This window comes from Malania oleifera, chromosome 8, assembly GCF_029873635.1.
Source record: "Malania oleifera isolate guangnan ecotype guangnan chromosome 8, ASM2987363v1, whole genome shotgun sequence".
NCBI classification, from domain to species: Eukaryota; Viridiplantae; Streptophyta; class Magnoliopsida; order Santalales; family Ximeniaceae; genus Malania; species Malania oleifera.
The window spans coordinates 36,135,543-36,148,781 of NC_080424.1; the positions used below are offsets into that span (position 1 = coordinate 36,135,543).

Here is a 13,239-nt window from a genome sequence, read left to right on the forward strand (position 1 = left end):
TATTCTAGGCCAAAAGGCTGAAAGAAGCAGAAAAAGGTTCAGAAACCACAAAAGAGCTCCTCCAGTAGTACATGGGCTGTAGGATGGAGTGAAAAAGCCTAAAGGCAAGTGTTTTCACTGCAAGCAGCCAGGGCACTAGAAAACACAATGTCCATATTATCTTGCCAAACAAAATAACAAAGGTATATCTCATTCACTAGTAGTTGAAACATGTTTAGTGGTGATATCTACCAATACCTGGTGTGTAGATATAGGAGCCACTAATCATGTTTGCAATTCTTTGCAGGGGTTCTAGAAAACTTAGCTATGTGATGGGGAGATTTACGCATTCTGGGAGATGGCACGAGAGTGCCAGTAGTTGCAGTAGGAGATATTCACATTTCCTTTGGTAGAGATATGATTTTAATATTGAAAGACTCTCCTTTTGTACCTTCCATTAGAAGGAATTTGATTTCAGTTTCTAAGTTGGCAGCTAATGGATATTCCATTTATTTTAATGACTCAGTTATTATTAAGTTAAATAAACGTTTTATCTGTTTTGGTACATTGGTGGATGGTGTTTAAATTATTAATCATGCTTCTCCTACAATGTAACTAAATGAATTAAATAACACTGATAAACAACCATGTTAGAGAAAGAAACCTTCTAAATTGAACCAAACTTATCTTTGGCACTTATGCCTAGGTCATATTAATCTGAGACAGTATTCAAGGCTAGTTTAGAATAGGCCATTAGGGTCATTAGAAATGGAGGCACTACCAGTTTGTGAATCCTGCTTAGAAGGTAAGATGAGTAAGCGGCCCTTTTCGACCAAAGGCTATAAAGCAAAAGAGGCATTAGAATTGGTTCACTCTTATTTGTGTGTCCCCATGAATATTCAAGCTAAAGGTGGATTTGAGTATTTCATTACATTCATTCATGATTACTTAAGGTATGGGTATATTTATTTAATGCGCTGTAAGTCTGAATGCTTTAAGGAATTTAAAGTATTTAAGGCAGAAGTGGAGAAGCATCAGGGTAAATATATCAAGACACTACGATCTAATTGTGGTGGCAAGTACCTCTTAGGAGAATTTTTGGATTACTTATCAGAGGAGGGAATTGAATTCCAGTTGTTTGCACCTAGTATGCCACAACAAAATGGTGCAGCAGAAAGAAGGAATAGAACTCTTATGGACATGGTCAGATCTATGATGAGTTATTCAGATTTGCCTAATTTTTATTGGTGGCATGCACTAGAAATAGTAGCCTATATTTTGAACTTGGTCCAATCTAAGTCAGCACCTACTACACCCACAGAATTATAGACTAGGTGCAAACCTAGTCTGCGGCATGTTCTGATATAGGGTAGTCCAGCACACATGCTAAAAAGGAAAACAGATAAGTTGGAATCAAGGATAGATGTCTATTTATTTGTTGGCTACCCTAGAGGCACAAAAGGTGGTTTATTTTATTATCCTATGGATCGGAAGGTCATTGTTAGCACCAAGGCCCGATTATTAGAAGAGGACTATGTAATAAACCACAAACCCAGAAGTAGGATTATTCTAGAAGAGTTGAGAGGAGATATACCAACTATATGGATAGTGCAAAGAGAACCACCACAAGACACAATTATTGACATCTCATTACCTTGTCATAGTGAGAGGAATGTTGTAACTGGAGTGGAGTCTAACCCATCACGTGCAGCTACCATCACTACGTCGGTTATACAATAAGGGCAGAATGATGGTGCACAAGGATCAAGATCAACACATCTCATCATAGTGGGAGGGTTATATGCCAGTGTCTCATCATAGTGGGAGGGTTATACACCAACCTGATTAGTATATGTTCTTGGGAGAGTCTTATGACAGGATCTTTGATGAACTGGATACCGATTCCGATAACTACTATGAAGCACATCAAGAAAAAAGAGGCAAAACTTTGGCTGAAGGCTATGAAATCAGAGATGGATTCCATATACTCTAACCAAGTCTAGGATCTTCTAGAGCCACCCAAATGGATAAAACCAATCGGATGCAAGTGGATCTATAAGAAGAAGAGAGAAGCAGACATGAGGGTGGAAACCTTCAAGGTAAGGTTTGTTGCGAAAGGGTTTACTCAGAAAGAGGGAATCAACTGTGAGGAAACTTTCTCACCAGTAACCATGCTAAAGTCTATTTGGATTCTCTTACCCATTGCAGCTCACTTCAATTATGAAATTTAGTAAATGGATGTCAAGACAGCTTTCCTTAATGAAAGTCTTGATGAGTGCATCTATATGGTGCTACCAGATGGTTTTGTAGCAGTAGGCCAACAACATATGTTGTGCAAGCTTAAGAAGTCCATTTATGGACTTAAGTAGACGTCTAGGTCTTGGAACATCCGTTTTGATCAAGCCATTAAATCTTATAGTTTTGATCAATGCCCTGATGATTCATGTGTATACAAAAAGCATGATGAAAACATGGTGGTATTTTTCGGGATATATGTGGATGATATCTTACTTATCGGAAACAATGTGGGGCTATTATCTTCCGTTAAGGTATGGTTATCTGGATAGTTTGACATGAATTGAAGGACTTGGGAGAAGCCAATCACATCCTTGGGATCAAGCTTTTGCGAGATCGCAAGTAAAGGATATTGGGCTTATCACAAGCTACTTATATTAATATGATTCTTGCCCATTTTAGCATGCAGGATTCCAAGAAAGGGTTACTCCCTTTCAGACATGGAATCTCTCTATCCAAGGATCAATGTCCTAAAACACCGATTGAGGTAGAGAACATGAAGGCAGTTCCTTATGCATCAGCAGTAAGAAGCCTCATGTATGCTATGCTTTGCACTAGACCTGACATCTATTTTGTTGTAGGCATGGTCAGCAGATATCAATCTAACCCAGGGCGGGAACATTGGACTGCGGTAAAACATATAATCAAGTACCTAAACAGGACTAGGGATTATATGTTGGTGTATTAGACAGATAGTCTAGTACCCATTGGGTACACAGACTCAGATTTTCAGTTAAATAAGGATTCTAGAAAATCAACCTCGAGAAATGTGTTTACCCTAGGAGGTGGAGCCATTAGTTGGAGGAGTATTAAGCAATCATGTGTTGCTGATTCCATTATGGACACTAAATATGTGGCAGCCTTTGAGGCACCTAAGGAGGCCATTTAGCTCAAGAACTTTCTATTGGATCTAGGAGTGGTGCCTTTGGTACAATCGCCTATTACACTTTACTGTGATAATAGCAGGGTGGTTTCTATCTCAAAGGAACCCAGGACCCACAAGAGGGAAAAACACATCAAGTGTAAGTATCACTAGATACGAGATATCGTGCAAAAAGGTGATGTGATGTTGACCAAGATTGCATTGGCAAGCAACCTGGAAGACCCGTTTACAAAGAGCTTACCCGCTAGTACTTTTGATGGTCATTTAGAGGGAATGGGAGTGAGATGTATGGCAGCATGGCTTTGAGTATAATTGGGACATTATTAGAGATTTTTACTAAAAGACATGCTTTATATAATCAGTTTTATTGTTTATTAATAACTTCAGTTATTCCATTTTAATGAGAATCTTTATGAGCAATGTTTCCCTGACATTATCTATTTAATGATTATGCATGTGTGTCTTTTATTCTATATAGTATGTGATCTGGTGTGTAGAGTACTACTTACACACAGAAGATTAGATCATTAGCTCTTATAGAATATAAATTTATTGTTCAGAGTCTTAAATAAAATTGGACACACCATTGGTAGGATTGTAGCATAAGGTTTTAATAGGTTTTTCTTGACTATAGGAAATGGTATAGTTCCAACTCCTTATGCTAGTACACTTTGTCTGTATTGAACAGGACTGTCTTGGGGTAATTGTTTTTATGCTGACTATATAAAACAATTAATACCTCATGATTATTATGAGTGCTTATGCTCTTAATCCTGATATGATTATTGGACATGTGCATGCAGTGTTTATTAATTTGATTCATAAAAGAGTGAGATTCTTTATGGGTTAATAAACTTAGATAGTTGGGTAATGACATTATGTGTATGGTGAACATTAATTATTGATGGAATCCATGTCCCGGTATCGGGATTGATGATACTTTCTTGAGGAAGCTTATAAGTTTTGATTGTGTCAAACCCTACAAGTGGATTTTGAATCCGACACATCAAATAAGTTAAGTGGAAGGTCTCAGGGAATTAATATGTCAATGTTGACTTTGGTGCATGATTACGTGCTTAAACTGCGTAATTAGGTGTTGAATTCATGCATTGAGGTTCGCATTTTAATTAATACCTAATTATTCTTAATATTTTAACATCGTTTCTTATTTATAACATTTGGATTTTATTGCGTAAATTATGAATTTTTGGTATTTTTTTATTGTAGGAAAATTATTGGAAGCTTAAACTGACGCTACTCCGTAAATTGTACGTAATTTTGTTATTTGAGCTTTGATCGAGATGGTTCAAAAATTTATGGAAAGTTAATGAAATTATCTACGACTTTTGTGTTTCGAGCATTGCAAGATACAAACTCTACACTGGTAAAAAATTGGGCATAATCTCTGGATAGCAAAAAGAAGAAACAAGGAACAAAGAAAGAAAGAAAAAGAAAAAAAAATTAAAAAAAAATAGGCAGTGATTTGATCTAGCCATGCAGTCGGGTCTTGTTGGGCATACGCGGGTAGATCTCACCTCCTGCTCCCTCTTATAAATTTCTCTTTTTTTCTTCTCCTTGGAACCAGCCTCGGCACCCCCTCTCTTTTGCCCTCTCTCTCAAACTCTCTCAGCTCTATCTCTTCTCTCCTTCTCTCTATCTCTTCTCCCTCTTCTTCCTTCTTCTTCCCCTTTCCTGTTCTCTCCCTTCTCTTCCTTTCCTCTCTCGGCCCTTCTCTCCCTTCCTCTTACCTTCCTTCTCCCAGCAACCTGAGCCGCCATTGCCGCTGCACTGCTACTCTACTGCAACCCGAGCTCTTCCATCCTTAGCTGCTGCTGCGGCTGTCTTACTTCACTCAGCAACCCGAGCCGCCATTGCCACCGCACTACTACTCTGCTATTTTGCTTCTACTTGCGAGCAACCAAAGCCAAACCTGCGGTTGTTGTTGTTGGTGTGCTGCCAAAACAAGAACACCCGAAGCCCCACTCTCCCACCATGGCTGCCGTCCATCTGCATTGCTGAAGCTGGTAAAGACCTGAAGCTACTGCTGCTCTACTCTGGCTAGCTTCCTCAGTCCCTGCTACTGCCAAGACCTCCAATCCAAAGCACATGGCTAGCTGCAGCAAGCTTCAACACAGCTATATTTCTCTCTCTCTCTCTCTCTCTCTCTCTCTCTCTCCTTTTTTTCCTTCTTTATCTTTAGTTCAATCTTGTTAACTTTTTTTATTGAGGTTTAATTGAAATTTTAAATTTTGAATATTGTTTAGGGGGTTTATTATTATTCACGTTTATTTATTTATTTTCTCTCAAGTAAATTTAGCACTAGATTTAATTAGTGATTCGGGCTATTTAGTTAATTAAGTAAAGCCTGGTTTGGTTCTAAAAAAATAATAATAAAATACAAAAAGAAAAAAAAATAATTTTTTTAGAAGTTAAATTAGTAGTTTTCCTTAAAATTTAAATTGTGTTGGTCCATTTCGATTTAGTTTAAGGTTGATCTTACTTTTGTTACATTTAATTTTTTTTTATTTTTATCATGATTCAGGTTCTTGATTTTGTTAAAAGCTCATTTTTTCCTGTTCGCATTTGTGTTTGAGTGAATTTTATTATTGCGTGTTTTAATTACGTGTTATAGTTATCATCTTTAGTTTTCATTCCGAAGTTCAATGCGTGTTTCAATTCCTGTCTGATTAGGCGTAGGATTTCTGTTTCTTATTATTAAATTTAGTGCATGTCAGGATTTAGAGTTTAAATTGCATGTTCGTTTAATTCGTCAAAAGAAATCTCAAACAACCAGGAAACTAAATATGAACTAAGTTTAGTGTCTTTTTATTTTCGATTGGAAATACGTAAAATTTGGAGTTTAACCACATTTCCTGAGGAGACGATCTGACCTTTGAGCTGATTATTACACGACAAAACTCCTATACTTGGGATAGCTTCCGAGCTGCTCATTTTTTGAGTGAGTCAAGTTTTTGGTGCAGTTGCTAGGGAATGGTAGTTTTAATTTCAAATTTTGTGTTTTCCCACACCGTCTTGCATTGTATTACCACAAGATGCACCGAACATCAATATTAAGCATGGTATGTTATCTGTGATACCCCAATTTCACAGGATGGATTCTGAGAGTCCATACCAACACTTGAAAGATTTTGAGTTGGTCTACACCACTTTCATTAATAGGGCTGGAAAAAAATCTGGTTTAATTTTTTGCGACCTAACTCTATTACTAGCTGGGTTGAAATGCAGCGTGACGTGAGTTCTTACATAAGTTCTTTCCTTTTCAGAGAACTCAGTACCTATAGGAGCAGATCAGTCAATTCATGCAGAAAGGTGACAAGACATTCCAGGCTTGCTGGGAGAGATTCAAGGACCTAATGAACATATATCCACACCACATATTTGAATCTTCGAGGTTAGTGAATTATTTTTATACTGCTCCAACCCCTACGTGTAAACAATTTGTCCAGACTATGTGCAAATGAGAGTTCTTCCACAATGAGCCAGATGAGACTCCATCATTCTTTGATTATTTAGCTGAGAGTTCCCAACAATGGAACACACGTCATGAACGGGCACCAATAGTAGCACAACCTCTCAGAGCGATCGATGGTGGCGGTAGATACGAGGTCAAAGAGGAAACTAGCTTATAGGCTCTTATTACTGCATTGTCTAAGAAACTCGAGGTTATGGAATCAGAAAAAGTGAAAGTTGAGGATTGCTCTATCTGTAAGACCTCAGACCATAGACTTTAGGACTATTATTTACTATCACTATGGCAAGAGAGTAGATCTGATCAGGTGCTATTAGCAAATTGGGTCAACAAAACTTAGAATCAGCCATTCTCAAATACTTATAATCCAGGATGGAGGAATCATCTGAAAATCTCATGGAGGAATGATTAACTCGGTCCAACAAGCTCTCGGTATCAGCAGGTTCCTCAACCTTATGCACCTCCTCCGTAATCGACATATCACCCAGTTACAGCTCCTCAACCGCAATATCAGCCGCAACAAATTTCTCAGAGCTACGCATGACCAGGATTCAAACCAACTCTAGCTCCTATTCCAGCAAAGAAACCTCCCGATGATAGCATGATGCAGATGGCAAACATGTTCCAGCAATTTATGCAGCTTCATGCCACGACCACCAGAGAATTGAGAGATGCCGTGAATAAGATAAGTACACAGCTAAATACCCTAGAAAAAGGGAAATTTCCTGCACAGCCTCAGCCTAATCCTTAGGTATATAGATAGCAACAGCAACCGGTGCACAATGTTTCATGGCATGCTTTTGAGTCATCTAAGGCAATTATTACCTTGAGAAGTGAAAAAGAAGTTCTTGTCCTGAAAGGCCCACTAGTCAACGAACAGTTGCTCCAGCACCTGAAGTGACAGCTGAGACAAATGAGGGAAAAGAAAAATCAGATGAAGCCAGCTCAAGTTTAACAAAGTCAAATGATAAGGAGGATGAGCTGGTTAAGGAGTATCAACCTATTGTACCTTATCCTCAGCAGTTGGCATCTGGTTAAAAGAATAAGTATCACACTGAGATCCACGAAATATTCAAATAGGTGAAGATCAAAATTCCACTTATAGAGGCCATACAGCAAATCCTTGCATACGAAAAATTTCAAAAAGACTTATGCACAGTAAAAAGGAAATTGAATGTAAAGAAAAAGGCTTTCTTGACTGAGCAAGTTAGCGCGTTGATATTGAGTCAGACTCCGCAGATGCTTAGAGACCCTGGTTCTCCCATCATTTCGATCATGATTGGTGAATCTCGTATCAAGAGAGCACTACTTGATTTTAGGAGTAGTGTGAACTTGCTCCTGTCTTCGATATATGAATAGTTGGGTTTAGGTGAGTTGAAGAAAACTACGATATGCTATAATTGGCAGAAAAATCTATCAAAGCTCCGCGAGGTGTTGTTGAGGATGTATTGGTTTAGGTTGACAAATTTTACTACCTCTTGGACTTCGTCATTTTGGGCATGCAACAGCCTGTTTCCACCATATATCAAGCCCCTGTCATTCTTGGGTGATCATTCCTAGCTACTTCTAATGCCTTGATTAATTGTTGAAGCGGAATACTTAAGCTCACGTTTGGGAACATGACATTGGAAATGAACTTATTCAATTCTCACAAGATGTCAAGTGGGTGCGATGATGCAGAAACACATGCAGTTGATGTAATAGATAACTTGGATATTTTAGAGCTACTGTCAGTACTTGATGTTGATGGAACGTTTGAAAATGACTCTTTTGAACAGCTTGAGGAATTTGATGAAAAATTGCCAGGATCGGAGGGGCAGATTCTAGAGATAGACGGTACCCCTCATGTGTTGGATGCAAGTTACACAAGTAGTTGGCGTAAGCCAACATTTGAGGCCATTAATCTGCCAGAAATTATGAAATCATCAGAAGAAGAAATCCCAATACTCGAACTGAAACCATTGCCTGAAGAGCTAAAATATATTTTCCTAGGTCCCACAGATGGCACATTCCCTGTGGTAATTTCTTTTCACCTTACTTATAAACAATAAATTGAGCTATTGCAGGTATTGAGGAAGCATCATCGAGCGATAGGATGGACCATTGCAGACATCAAGGGTATTGACCCCTCGATTTGCACTTACAACATCTTCCTTGAAGGAGATGATAAACCAGTTCGAGATGCACAATGGAGGCTAAATCCAACCATGAAGGAGGTGGTAAAGAATGAAGTGCTGAAATTATTGGCTGCTGACATCATTTATTCGATCTCCAACAACAGCTGGTTAAGCCCGACATATGTAGTTCCAAAAAAACTTGTTTTGACTGTCATTGAAAATGCTAATGGATAGTTGATCCCATCTAGGAAAGTAATAGGTTGGAGAATGTGCATTGATTATCGTAAATTGAATTCGGTTAGTCGACAAGATCACTTCCCGTTACCTTTCCTAGATCAGATACTCGAGAAAGTAGCTGGTAATTGCTTTTACTATTTCTTGGATGGATTTTCTGGTTATTATCAAATTGCTGTAGCACCTGAGGATCAAAAGAAGACTACCTTCACTAGTCCCTTTAGTACTTTCGCCTTTCATAGAATGTCATTCAGTCTATGCAATGCACCTGCTACTTTCCAGCGCTACGTGATAAGTATTTTCTCTGATATGTTAGATGATATGTGCAAAATTTTTATGGATGATTTTTCTGTGTTTGGTAAGTCATTTGATATTTGTTTGAAAAATTTGACTGCTATTTTGAAAAGATGTGAGGAAAAGAATTTTTTTTTTGAATTGGGAAAAATGTTAATTTATGGAAAGTAGTGGTTTAGTACTTGGTCATTTGGTTTCTGAGTGTGGTATAGAGGTTGAGAGGGCCAAGGTAGAGCTGATTTACCAGTCACCCATCCCTAAGATAGTTAGGGATATCCGTTCTTTCCTTGGTCATGTCGGCTTCTATAGGCATTTTATTTAGGCTGGACTGATGAATGTCAACAGGCTTTTGAAACGCTAAAGAAACATTTGACTATTGCGCATGCAACCTCCTTGGTGGGACTTGCCATTTGAAATCATGACTGATGCTAGTGACTACACCTTTGGTGCTGTTTTGGGTCAAATAATTGATAACAAGTTGTCTGTCATTTATTATGCGAGTCAAACTTTGAATGGTGCTTAGAAAAATTATACCACCACTGAGAAGGAAGTGTTAGTTGTTGTATTTGCCTTAGAAAAATTTTGTTCTTATGTCATTAGATTGCTTGTTGTTATTTTTACTGATCACTCTGCTTTGAAATATTTGTTAGCAAAGAAGGATGCCAAACCCAGGTTGATCAGATGGATTCTACTTCTCCAGGAATTTGACATCACTATTTGAGGTAATAAGGGTGTGGAAAATGTTGTAGCTGGCCATCTCTCTCATTTGCAGCTACCTGAGGTATATGTATCTCCCTCTCACTTAAATGATGATTTTCCTGATGAGCGTCTTTTTGTAGTATCTATGGTTTGCCAATATTGTGAACTATCTTATCATCGACTGCAAGCCAGAACATTGGTTAACTCAAGATAAGCGTAAGTTCCTTGCCGAGGTAAGACATTATTATTTTGATAATCCATACTTGTTTAAATACTGCTCTAATAAGTTGTTGCGTAGATGTGTTTCTAATGATGATTCACTTCTGTGATGCATTTTTGTCATAGTGGGCCATGTGGTGGCCACTTTGCTGCAAAGAAAATCATTTCAAAAATTTTGCAAAGTGGACTCTATTGGCCTACTATGTTCAAAGATGTTGAGAATTTTTGTAAAACCTGTGAGACTTGTCAGAAGTTAGGAAAAATCACTACAAAGAATGAAATGCCTATGTCTCCCCTTTTGACTCTTGAAATTTTTGACTGTTAGGGAATTTACTTTATGGGACCATTCCCAAACTCTTTTGGGCATTCATACATTTTAGTTTCTATAGACTATGTTTCAAAATGGGTGGAAGCTATACCTTGTAGAACAAATGACCACATGGTTGTCATTCGTTTTCTCACAGAGTTATTTGCACATTTTGGCATGCCCAAGGCGATAATTAGTGATGGAGGGTTGCATTTTTGGAACAAACCTTTTGAAAAACTCATGCAAAAGTATGGTGTGACCCATATAGTCTCTGATCCCTACCATCCTTAAACTAATGGTCAAGCTGAGTTGGCCAACAGAGAGATCAAAATTATACTTAAGAAAATCGTGCGTCCTAATCAAAAGGACTGGTCAGAAAAACTTGTTGATGCACTCTGGGCCTACCAAATGGCTTTCAAGACAAACTTAGGGATGTCTCCCTACAGGTTAGTTTACGGTAAGGCATGTCATTTACTTGTTGAAATTCAACATCGTGCTTTATAGGTTATAAAACAGATTAACTTTTCACTTGATGATATCAAGGGTTTAAGGAAATTGTAGGTATGTGAGCTTGAAGAGTCTAGGAGGGAAGCTTACGACAATGCTCGCTTAGCCAAGGAGCAGATGAAGTTGCTACATGACAAGAAAATCAAAGATAAACAACTTTTCCCCTCTTAGCAAGTGCTTCTCTATGATTCCAGATTACATGTGTTTCCTGGGAAGCTGAAGTCCCGATGGGGTGGCCTGTACGTCATTGAAAAATTCCATTCTCATGGCGCGGTAGAGATTGTAGATCCAAAGAGTGGCGACCGCTTCACATTCAATGGACAGCATCTAAAGCCCTTCATGACTCCATTCGATCCTAATAAAGAGGTCTTACAGAGGGAGTCCTCTGACCTTTCTATTTTACTATTTTTCTTTTTAATTTTTTTACTTTTCGTCTTATTTGTTTTCCTGTGAGCGGTCAAGTCATTTGCCTTACCGATCCACATTTTCATGAGGGGCTGAGTCACCTAAGAGTCCCCTTGTGCCCACTATTGTGCCACCTATAGAGTCGGTGTCTCCTTCATCGTCCTCGGTTGCAGCCGCTGTGCCTTCGAAGGTGGAGAGTGTCATCCCAGACCCCCCCTATGATAGTGCCTCTAATGATCACACTTATTCTTCCAATTGATGTCGCAGAGCATCCACTGGCACCCTTTGCTATAGCAAGGTAGAAAGCACCATATGCCCCTTCCATCAGGCGCATAGTATAGTGCATGACGAGCAACCTAGTGGTAGAGTCATCCGATGTTCCTGCCGATAGTGAGTTTAAAAATGACGTGGCCATTACTAGAACGCCTTCTGATGATTTTGGGGATTTTGAGATCGGCGACCCTGACGATGGAGCTGGTGGATCTACCAAGGATGAGTTTGGACTATGCCACGACCCTCTATTTTTTCATTTATTGAATCTATGCTGTTTTGTATTACACTGTGATATTTTTTGTATTTCCAGCTTGTTTATCATCACCATTACTATTATTTTGGTTGTACTTTCGCTTTCTATGTATCTCTTATCAGGATGTGCTGCCTAAAGGATATGCGAATAAATAGTGACTTTCTTTTTGTCTTTGTGCCCTGTGTACCAATATTTCTTTCTTATATTCTGGTTTTATAATGGGTGCGTTCATGTGCTGGTACACTTATTTTCTCTTGTCATTGTGTAGTGCTTCCCTCCCTTGTCTTCCAGGTGTTTTCTTTCTTTACTTCAGTGGGGACATTGAAATCTTGAGTTGGGGGTTGTCGGGTTAGGAAAGCACTACACGTTGCATATAGGGTACATAAATGACATATTTTTGAAATTTCAGTGAACACTATGTGCAGCAACTCATGTTAACACAGCCTGTGCCTTTACATAGTTTTGTATAGCATTTTTGTTACAACTTCATGATGTATCTATTAAATGGCTTTATTATGATCACTAACGATGAAGTGAGTTGTTCATGCATACTCTCATAAGGTGTACTTAGTATTCCTTTATGGAAACTCGATGGGAATTAATTGTAAGTTCATTAGTTTTAATGTCATTATATAAGTTTTGGTATTTACATGGTATATTACAAGGCTTAGTCACACTTACACATGATTCGTTGCACTTAGATTTCCTTTTAAGCACTGATAGAACAAATGTGGTGACTACAACACCTTTGTGAGGACTTTGCTAAGCCTTTCATTTTTTTTAGAGTTATTTACATAAACTTTGGGTTCACGAAACTCAACCATTCTTCTCAGGATACCCTTTTAATGCTAGTCTCTGTATTTGCATTTGCTAGCCTAGAGGTGATGTCCAGTGGGGAGATATAAACTTAGGTCTTGTAGCCTACTCAAGATGTGAATATTAAGCCAACCCTAGAGATGAAAATAATTCATGAACTCTTTTTCCGAGTTTAGTTCTTTATCGTTAGCACAAAGACAATATAAAGTTGTATTATTTGTCCTTGCTAGCCATAAAAAACCAAAAAAAAAAAAAAACTGATGAGCAGAAAAGAAAGAAAAAGAGGAAATGATGAAAAAAAATATAGATGTCTACTTCAAAAAACAAAATAATGAATATAAAGTTGATGAAAAATGATTAGCCAAGTTAGGGACACAACACTCTAGCAAGTATTAAGTTTCTTCGGGTGTTCCGATGCATATGAATGGATTTATGTGTGATTTAGGAATTATCGATCTAGGATAATCT

The 13,239-nt window shown here is 38.2% G+C and overlaps 1 pseudogene; it reads left to right on the top strand.

Annotated features, from left to right (window-relative positions):
* LOC131162643 (uncharacterized) overlaps positions 1-9,815 on the top strand; it is a 28,871-nt pseudogene extending 19,056 nt beyond the window's left edge.
* Positions 9,816-13,239: the final 3,424 nt, after the last annotated feature.